The 10,843-nt window shown below is 36.5% G+C and overlaps 1 non-coding gene across 1 annotated transcript; it reads right to left on the bottom strand.

Annotated features, from left to right (window-relative positions):
- Window positions 1-7,479: 7,479 nt before the first annotated feature.
- LOC148093281 (small nucleolar RNA SNORA5) lies at window positions 7,480-7,605 on the bottom strand. Its single transcript, XR_015714455.1, has one exon. It is a non-coding gene; the product is annotated as a small nucleolar RNA SNORA5 (small nucleolar RNA).
- Window positions 7,606-10,843: the final 3,238 nt, after the last annotated feature.

Raw genomic sequence — 10,843 nt, 5'->3', positions numbered from 1 at the left:
TTCCTGAGCAGATCACCGGTATGAATTTATTTCTGAATTCATAGAGAATATGAAGATTAATTTAGGCAAATTATTTATCGCGATGCAATTGATCTTCAGTGTAGGAGGCATTTCTCTATTTGCTCTGTTCTTAGCATAAGAACTCTTTTCTTGTACTATTTGAACTATACTAATTATCTCTATAATATTTACATCCCAATTTTTACCTCTTAGAATACCTATGCAAAATGTTTTTATATATGACAACTCTTCTAGTCCCTATGTTAATATTCAGTTCCTTCAGCCTATCCTGAACTGGCATGGTTTGGGAGTCTCATTACCATCAGCGTATTTCTGCTTTGGAGGCAGTTCTGTTTTACTTGAAGTGTGGTCCCCAAGCTAAACCTCGAGGAGCAGACTAGTATCATTGGATCTATTGGGTCTCCTCTAGATCCATATAGCTAATCATCCTAAAATTTAATCTGTCTTCTCCCCACTTCTTATTTTGTATCCGTACTACACTATGTAATTTAACATCCTTTTTTGCTGCTTTTTTTCAGTTTACGGTCCTGTGAAAGCCAAACATGTAGATATTGAGCGAAGTCCTGAACAATGCCAGCTGACTGAAGTGCAAATATACTTCTTTCTCCACAACCGTACATTTGGCCACTGGATTTGGGACTTCTAAAAATACTTCCTGCAATTAAATTTAATCTTTACCTTCAGTTAGACCATTGTTTCAGAAGGTCAAGGCGTTTTTGGATTCTGATTCTATGACACAGATCAGCAGTTCTTCCCAATGTGGAGGCATTTCACAGGCTTGATCAGGATACGATTAATAGCTTCACCTGAGTAGGTGTGTAGAATGCCAAACTGAAAGGACACTTGGCACAATCCTGGCCCCCTTCTTGTTTTCCATGAGCCCATAAATTACTTCCTTTTTTAGGCTGTTCAAACCAGTTATCTAGCCAAGTAACTCTCTTTCTTCTGAGTTTACATTCCTTTTTGTGGCCCAGGAGTATACTGTGGTAGACTTGGTCGAATTCCTTGCCAAAATGTATTTCCACTTTCTGTAGAATAGATATCAAGTAACCCTATTAAAACCAAGAGGAAATAACACTAGCTCGTAGGTAACGGCACTTCACATTTTGAGTGCTCACGTTCCATAGTTTTAAGAATCTCTTGGGAATCATGCCTGAAATTAATGTCAAGCTCTCTAAGCTACAGTTGTTGGAATCCACCTTCTCTATTTTGAAAACTGAGACGGTGGCTGGATTCTTTGTTCTCTATCAAACCTTCTATTCATCACAGTATCTGTAAGATGATTTTAACTCTTCCTCACTTAACTTATCCACAAATGCTTTCAGTACTTTGCAGTATAATTTCTCCAAATTAGTGAATTCAAACTCATTTAGAATATTTAATGTCATGCTACATCTTTGGCTTTTAAATTTGTTATTTTGAGTTTGGTCTTATTTTTGCCGGTATGAATATTATTTTCTTGAGGAATGGAGATGAAACGGAACATGAATAGAATAGTTCTGCCTATGTGGTCATGTACTATTATTTGAATCTCTTCATCCTTCATCAGTGAACTCTTTCTATATCTAATAAAAATGCCATTATTACCATTTTATCTAGCAGTATGTGCAAGAACAAAAAGAACATTCTTTTGAATTTGCAGTTTTTGAAAGCTTAGCTTACTTTATGCTTTATGACACTCTTCTCAGAGGTTCAGTCCCCTTTTTGTACTTGTTGCGATACAGTTTATAATGGATTCTGCCTGTCAGTGACATAGATACAGACGAAGTTTACAACACAGCCTCTGGTTTGAGGGGATTTAAAGTCTGCATGTGGAGATAACAGAACCCAGAAATAGCCTCAGAATTATACATGTCAGCACTTAACAAACAGCTTAATATTTGTGGTGCAGTTTTAATAACTTCTAAACAACGTAGAAGAAAGGAGAGAGTTCTGTGAGATGGAGATACTGAAGGAGGCTTTCTAGAGAAGATGAAGGACTCATCGAGATTTTAAAATAGGGCCAAGGTGTTGGACTTTGCAGGACCTGTAGTATTTAAATATAGAGAGTAGTGGAAGAGTGTTCTGGACAGAGGAGAGGAAAGGAACACCGCAGAAAGCAGGTGAGTGGGGGGAGAGAGAGAGTGAGAGTGTGTGTACCCAAGGTGTGGAAGGAGAAAGGGCAACACCTCGTCTTCTTAAGCTACAGCTCTGAAGTATTCCTTTGTGGAAAACACTGCTACCCACTTTCCTAGGTTTCCTTTTCCCTTGCTAGATCTTTGAGAGGCCTGTACTCACCCGCTCTTTAAACCTGAAACTTGGCTCTACTCAGAAACTTCCCTGATCTCCCGCGCCCGAGCGGAGTGCCTGTGCCTTCCTCCCCGTCCCCGCGCTCCCCCTCGCCGCCCAGTGGCCCCCTTCCCCATCAGCCCGCACTCTGCGGGCGGAGGTCCTACTGCTGTTTCGCTCTCCTGCTGCTCACAGGCACCTAACCGAAGTGCTCCGTGCATCATAAACACCCGGTAACAGTGTGTGAGGTGATACGGGCCTGCTTGGAGCAATGAGGGTGTGCCGGAGAATATTATAAAAAGATTGAAGGTAAGGGGTCCTTAGATTACAACAGGACCAGAATGCCAGGCCGACTCCGCTCGGTGAGGTCATGTGGAACCGTTTCGCTTTTTGAGTTTGGGGAAAGGATATGGCATATGCATTACTTTTAAATAGACCTTCATAAATCAGTTTCAAACTATCCAAAGTTTGATACGCATTTCTAGATTTAATGAGGAAGTTATTTGGCTCCTTACCTTGTAACAGGTGTTTCTATTCATGAAGTTGAGAAACCCTGTAACTTAAATCTTGCATGATTTTATTAGAGAAGATTTGTTATGTTACTAATCTGATTTTATATGTGTGAACTAAAATTGTTAGCTGCTTACTGTTCTCAATTTTCAGTCATTTTACATTCAGATGTGCTCTTTTATAAGTAGTTAAATATGTGGTTTATATATTAAGTTGGTAAAACATAAGACAAGGAATTTCAATGTTCCATTAAGTTGTATATTTGTGAGTGTAAAGTTTAATCGATATAGCAACATTTTTGAAGTATTTATAAGGTTACAAAAGTAACAGGGAAGAGATTTAGTTAACACAATAGCATTATCAATACTTGATAAGACAAGATTTAAAACAAGATAGTCTTAGATTGGATTAGCATTATACATTTGCAGATGCAAAAGGCAGTCCTCCCAGTGAAAACTCTTCTGGTAAAATTCTGTTCTTGTAACGTTTTAAAATATTTGCAGTCACTAAGTGTAAGTAACTTCCTCTTTGTCCACTTCTGCCCCAAATAACAATTTAATATGCCACAGCACTTATTTCTGGTTCTTTTCTGTGGTGACTACTGAGAATAATATTCTTTTCTGTTTTGTTAATCCTCACTTGTGGACATTTTTTCAATTAATTTTTAGAAAGAGTGGAAGGGAGGGAGAGAGGGAAGAGGGGAGAGAGAGAGAAAGAGATATATATAGAGAGAAACATCAATGTGAGAGAGACACATCTATTGGTTGCCTGTGGACTGAACCTGCAACCCAGTATATGCCCTTGACTGGGAATGGGCCCAAGGTCCTTCAGTGGGCAGGCTGACGCTCTAACCATTGAACTACACCAGCTGGGCTGAGAATACTCTTAAGCTCTTTCTGTGTTGTCTTGTGCTGAAAGATACTGAGCAGTGGTATGTAAGAGAGCTGTGATATTTCTTGATCGAGTTTGTACCTTGGTTGGAGAGCAAATAAGCCCACCTAAAGTTGCTGCCCTTCCCCTCTCCTCTGCCCCGTCCCTGTGAAGCTGTCAGAGTCTTTCCTGCTGTAGACTGGGTTACCAGCTAGAGCTCACCTGCTGGGTTGGCCAAGAGCAGGGCTCTCGTAAGTGAGGGGTATTGCAAAGGCCACCCCCCACAAAAGTTTCTCTCCCACTTGTCCTGCCCCATGACCTAAATTCCCTTGGATTGCTGCAGTCATCTGAATTGTATCCCTTGGAGAAGAGCAAAAGTCACTCTTGTACAAAAGCAAAAGTCACTTTTTATCATGTTTCCTTCTGCTTTCAATTAAGAGCATGGTTTCTTGGACATAGATTTTTAAAGTTAACAGAAAAAGGAAGCCAAAAGACCCAATCATGTGGGGCATAGACAAGAAAGGTGGTTACGGGTAGGGGGCCCTGGGCAACAATACGGTGCTCAGCAGGAAGGGGAAGGTCAAAAGAAAGTAGAGAACGTCCTAGAAGGAACTGTTTCTTCACACTTTTGTTCCCTATTTTCTTCATTGATAATGAAGAAATATCTCAAGGGGGTGGAGGGTGGTAAGAATATTTTTTCTCCCCAATATGCTGTGCCCTCCATTATCTATTTAAATCAAACCAGAGTAAAATTGGTTTAGTTTTTTTATCTTACTTTGGGTCTGTTTCCATGCCTAGTGCCACAGTCCGTTTTACACACAGTAAAATGGTGCTTGGCTATGACTCTCTCCATTAGCTGTCCTTCACAAATAATCATTGGTCAGTGTTGACCTCCAAGAATTTTTGCTTCACACCATGTGTTAAACGCCATTTTAAGTGGTGCAGGAATCATGCAAGTGTTCATAACTTTAAACAGGTAATCCGATGGCCATACTTTACCACCTAACTCTACAGCCCAATCTCGATCATTCTCTTGAATATTATGTTATAGCCATATTGTTTCCACTGTAATTTGTCACCTTGCTTTTTTTTTGTTTCTGATATTAGGCTTGTTATATACTTCCCCCCACCCCCGATATTGTATTTTTCATTTTTAACTGTATCTTTTTCTTTATTTTACTTTTTTCTTGAATTTATTGGGGTGATATTGATTAATAAAATTATATAGGTTTCAGGTGTACAATTCTATAATGCATCATCTGTATATTGTATTGTGTGTTCACCACCCCAAGTGAAGTCTCCTTCCGTCACCATCTATCACCCCTATACTCTCTTCTATCGCCCTCCCCATCTCCCTTTCCCTCTGGTAATCACCTGGCTGTTGTCTGTATCTATGAGGTTTCTTTCCTTTTTCTGTACTTTCTGTTTTCCAATGGAAACTCCTTATCTGTGTATTCTATCCAACTCTGCCACTGTGTTCTGTAATATATTTATCATGGTTATTTTTAAGTTCCTATCTGATAATAACATCTGAGCAATTTTTTTTCATTTAAAATATTACAGATGTCCCTTGAGCAATTTTTTGGTTGGTTTCTAGTAATTGTTTTCTCTTGACCATGGTCACTTTTGTTCTTCCCCCTTCATGTGTCATATATGTATCAAATGTGTGTGTGCCTTATCACATGTATATTATTAGGCAGCAAATATGGAAGAATGAGTCCATTTACATTCTGGGCCTCCTCAGGATTCTAATCTGTCCTACATCACTTCAAAGTTTAATAAACATTTAACCAGTTTCTCTTGACTTTTTTCTATGGGAGATTCTGTCACTTTCCACCACTTGATCTGGGCTAAAAAATAACTATGGCTCTCATTTCTCCTAGGGCCTGTTATTTACTTATTCTGGAATCTAGATCATTTAGGTTTCTTTGAGTCCTTGACTGAATTTTCTTTAATGACTTGGCTAATGTACAATAAACTTCACAAATATAAAATATGCAATTGAATAAGATCTGTCAGATGTATACATCTGTGAAACCATCGCCTCGATCGCAATAAATAACATTTCCATCACCCCTAAAAGATTTCCTGTGTCCCTTTCTAATCAGTTCCTCCCTCTTCCTCTTTAATCGTTGGTCTGTTTTCTGGACTTACAAAGTTGTTCCCAGTAACCAGTTTTTATATGAAAGTAATATTACCATATGCACTCTTCTTTGTGTGGACTCATTCACTCAGCGTAATTATCTGCTTTGTTGAATATATCTGCTTAGTAATAGTTCTTTACATATATGGCTACACAACATTATTTTTATTCATTTACATAATGAAAGATATTTCAATAGTTTCTGGTTTTTAGCTATTACAAATAAAGCAGCCATGAACATTTACATACAAGTCTTTGTTGGAATATATTGTTTATTTTTCTCTTAGGTAAATACCTAGAAATGGAACAGCTAAGTGATATAGTAGGTAGATATGTTTAATGTTTAAGAAACCACCAAACTGTTTTCCAAAGTGATTGTATCTTCAGAAAGTCTCTCTGATAGTGTCTGAAAATTCCAGATATTCCACTTCATCACGAACTCTTGGCATAGTCGGACTTTCAAAATTTAGACATTCTAGTGGATTTTTGCCTCATGACTAATAATATTAAACATCTATAGAGTCATTTATTGGCTATTCATATATCTTCTTTAGTGAAGTGTCTATTCAAATCTTTGGCCCAGCCCAGCCGGTATGGCTCAGTGGCTGAGTGTAGACCCGTAAACCAGTAGGTGATGGATTGATTCCTGTCAGCACATGCCTGAGTTGTGGGCTTGATCCTCAGTAGGGGGCATGCAGGAGGCAGCCGATCAGTGACTCTCTCTAATCATTGATGTTTCTATCTCTCTCCCTTCCTCTCTCTGAAATCAATAAAAACGTATTTTTTTAAAACGATATTTTGCCCATTTTAAAATTCATTGCTTGTTTTCTTATTTAGCTGTAAAACTTTGTATATTCTGGATTTAATTCTTTTGTTGATATATGTGTGGCAAATGTTTTATCCCACTATGTGATTTATCTTTTTGTTTATTCAATGCTAACTTTTGAAAAGCAAAAGGTTTTTAAATTTCGATGTTCAATTTATCATCTTCTTTTAGGTTGCATGGTTTGTTTTTCCTATTTAAACATTTTTGCCTCATTCAAGGTCACAAAGACTTAATGCTATTTTCTTCTCCAAGTTTGATAGTTTTAACTTCTGCATTTAGGTCTGTGACCCATTTGGAATTAATTTTTGTGTGTGTCTTTCAGTGTTGTTTTTCTTCTTTAGTGTTGATTCAGCTATTTTATGGTTTCCGTTAAATCTTAAAAAGCTGAATACTGAATACTAAAAATACTTAAATACTAAGAAACTGGCTGAGATTTTGATTGGGATTGCACCAAATGTTTAGATCATTTAGAGAAAATTGATACCTTAACAATATTGAGCATGATGTCTCTCTCTCTATTTGGCGTTTCTTAATTTATTTTACCAATGTTTGTAGTTTGTTAGTCTTGCAAGCCTTTGGTTAGATTTATTCCTAAGTATTTAATATTTGTTGATATTATTATAAAAGGATTTTTAAAAATATAGTTTCTCAATTGTTTACTATCAATACAGAAATTACAGTGGACTTTTTAAATATTAGCTTTGTATCCTGCAAACTTAAAATTACTCCTTAGTTCTAGTTGTTATTTTGTATATTCCCTTGGAAATTTCTACATAAATAATTATATATACATAAAATAACAGTTTACTTTTCTCTTTCTAATCTTTTTGCTTTTTTCCCCCCATGTTCACAGCCAAAATTATCCCCAGGTCTCAGGGCAGGGGACCCTGAGCTGTGGAGCTTGCTGTGGCAGCCATCTATTGCTTTTTTTTTCTTAACCTATTTTAATGACTAGTACCTAACTTCAATAAGATGTTGATTAGATGTGAGAGAAGGAATCCTTGTCTTTTGCCTGATCATAGTTGGAAAGTGCTCAGTCTTTCACTTTAAAGTATGACTTTAACTGTAATTTTTCAATATATGTGCTCAGATAGATATTTTAAAGCTATGATCATACACCTTATCAAGCTAGTTCTCATTATTATGGTTGGAGTGGGAGTCTCTTGTGATTTTATACAACCTAATCAGAAGTGGAAGTCTCTGTTTTGACTTTATTTGAGCTAACTTTGTACCCTGTGTAGTAAGTATTGTTGTTTAGAGAAAGCTACCAATATACATAAATCAAAAGATTTCTAATCGTCAACATCCTTCTTTCAAACTTGCTATTCCTCTTAATGTAATTGGCCTTAAATATTATATTCACACTATAATATTTTCCTCCATAACTTCTGACTTTCTTTCACTTTTACTATACTATTATTATTAAAATTTGTCTCATAAAAGTCATATATTTATAATCTAAAAGTCAAATGATATTTTCTCATTCTTGCTATAAACGGAATTGTGCCCCACCCCAAGTCATATGTTGAAGCCCTAATCCCAATGTGGTGGCATTTAGAGTCAGGGTCTTTGGGACATAATTAGGTTTAGATGAGGTCATTATCAGGGATCTTCATGATGGGATTAGTGCCCTTGTAAGAAGATATACCAGAGAGCTTGTCTCTTTCCCTCTCTCTGCGATGTGAGGACACAGCAAGAAGGAGGCCATCTGCAAGCCAGGAAATAGACCTCATAGACCTTACTATGCTGGCACCCTGATCTTAGACTTCCAGCTTCTAGAACTGTGGGAAAATGAATGTCTGCTGCTAAAGTCACCCGGCTCTGGCATTTTGTTATGGCAGCCTGAGCTGACTGCTACGCCCCCTTACCCTCCTTAGGCTCTCAGCACACACTCCTTTTTGAACATGTCCCCTTCTGTTTATATTCTCATCGTATTTACCTGATAGCTGCTTCTCCATGTGAGTCATAACACCCTTCTCCAGTTCTTAAATATGAATTTTTCCCAAAGTACTAAATTTGGCCGTCTTCTCTGTCTACATGCAGCTCTTTTATATTGAATAGATTAAAATAAACTGAAATAAACTCTTGATTTTAATGGGTTCCTCTATGTGGAGGACCACAAATTCACATCATTAGTCTGTTAAACGCTCCTTAATTAAAGACTCCAGTTTTCAAATGCATCTCTACCTAGATGCCTCACTAACAGTTCAAGATCCTTGTATATAAAACAAAATTCCACATCCCTTCTCTCAAGCCTATTTCTGCTACCTCTTTTTCTATTAAAGGCACCATTATCCTTCCAGACAAACCTCAGAGTCATCTTGTTCCCCAGATCTAGTCTGTTGCCACAGGATGACAACTTTAATTTTACAGTATCGCTAGCGCCCATCCTTTCCTGCCCCTTGCCACAACTTCCTTTATTCCTCGAATTCACTTACACCATTCTTTATGGCATGCCCTTTTGCTAACATCTTTATGTCCAAACTTCAGTCATTTAAAAAAATAAGTTCAAATTCCATACATTATAAAAAGCTTTCCCTGTTCATCCTTTTGTTTCTCCAGCCTAAAAAAGATATTTATTATAAACATCATTAATTCTCTGTTTGTACCTAGTCTCCACTTTTTATCACAGCCATTTAAGAATATACTTGAAGAAAATTAAAGGAAACACCTTTATTCTTTTCAGAAGCTCAACAAATATTGATTGAATTATAAATGAATTTATTAATAACTCATTATAATTTTTTTTCAGAAAGCAGACATTCTATAATAAGCAGACATTCATTTTACTTTTATTGTATAGGGTTTTTTGGCCTGTGTTTTGCCCTATATACATTGGTAGCCTAATCGTATATTTTATTGATATTAGTTAATATGTATTAAATGTCCAATAATATAGTGCTTAGTGCTTCTGATAAAGCAAAGAACTGTAGGAAGAATGTTTGGTTTCCCATTTACACTAATTTCACAACAAAGCAGAAAAGGAGCATAGGGAATAACATAAGCAGTTTTGGTTTCTTTGGCAGATGTTAGTGAACTTCAGAAGAGTGAGATTTATGTGATGTTAGTGAACTTCCTCTTAGAGTGAGATTTCTCCCTTCCAAAAAGGCTAAAAAATAAATAATAAAATGGAAAGGAACATAACTGATAAAAATTAAAAAAAAATAGATAAAATAATAAAGTAATAAAATGGAAAAGGGAAATATAGGAAAACTTTTTGAAAATTTTTTCTTCTCAAGTTTTGTGTCAATCACATATATGTACTTGTGTCTGCACATACCAAAGATACCGGGGGAGTACAGGGAAGACTGAGTATATTTGATAATAAAAACATAAGCCATCTGTACCTTTTCCTTGTTTATACCAGATGGCTTCAAGCCAGTAGTTTTGTTTTTTAATTTCAGCATAAAATAACGTGCTGGAAGTCCAAAGTTAGATAAGTTGTGATCCACGTTGGTTAGTTAGATTAAGGCTGAAAACCTGCCTCAATTTTAATTAAGTAGCAATAATAAGTAAGTTTCTTTAGAAAATCTGTTTAGAATACCGGAAAAGCACTAAAGATAGCTTCTTGAGAAAGTACAAAAAATGATGAGAAAACCATGGAAAAGAGCCTGGGGAAATGTTTCAGAAACTGTAGATAGTCAAAATAATTTTATAGTGTGTATTAACATTAGTGCATGTAGGTGAACCATAAGCCTCTGGTGGGACCAAGATGAATTTTTATGATAAATCTCAAGTGATTAAGGGTGGAACTTGAATTAAAAATACTCAGTGTTACATTTTTCTCAAAGCTGTAGCTGTGATTGTTGGGAGGTCCACAAAAGGAGGAGGGCTTCTCTGCATTTCAGTGGAGGAGGTGATCAGACTTTACTGGGGTGAACTCCGGTCGTCTGGTGAAACTGCCCCAATCTTGTCTGACCTCTGTACCTCAAGAGCTTTGGGGTTTGGGCCAAGTCACTAAAATCTGGAATTCTGACATTTGCAAGTGGAAAAAATTATAATTCATAATCATATATAACTTCTAGTTCTAAACTTCTATTCTGAAAATACCAGTGTCTTTATGTAGATTTTTATGTAAGAAATATTAAAACAAATAAGAAAAATTGTTTGGGGTTTACTGTGAATAGGAATATTTATTTTCACTTTCCCTATTTTAAAACAATTAGAGAAGCTAGAAGACATTAATAGAATATAGTTGTAGTTTT

The sequence above is a fragment of the Miniopterus natalensis genome, chromosome 4, assembly GCF_054644295.1.
Source record: "Miniopterus natalensis isolate mMinNat1 chromosome 4, mMinNat1.hap1, whole genome shotgun sequence".
Taxonomy (NCBI): Eukaryota; Metazoa; Chordata; class Mammalia; order Chiroptera; family Miniopteridae; genus Miniopterus; species Miniopterus natalensis.
Note: the sequence above shows the minus strand (reverse complement) of the source record. Positions and strands in the feature narration are given on the sequence as shown.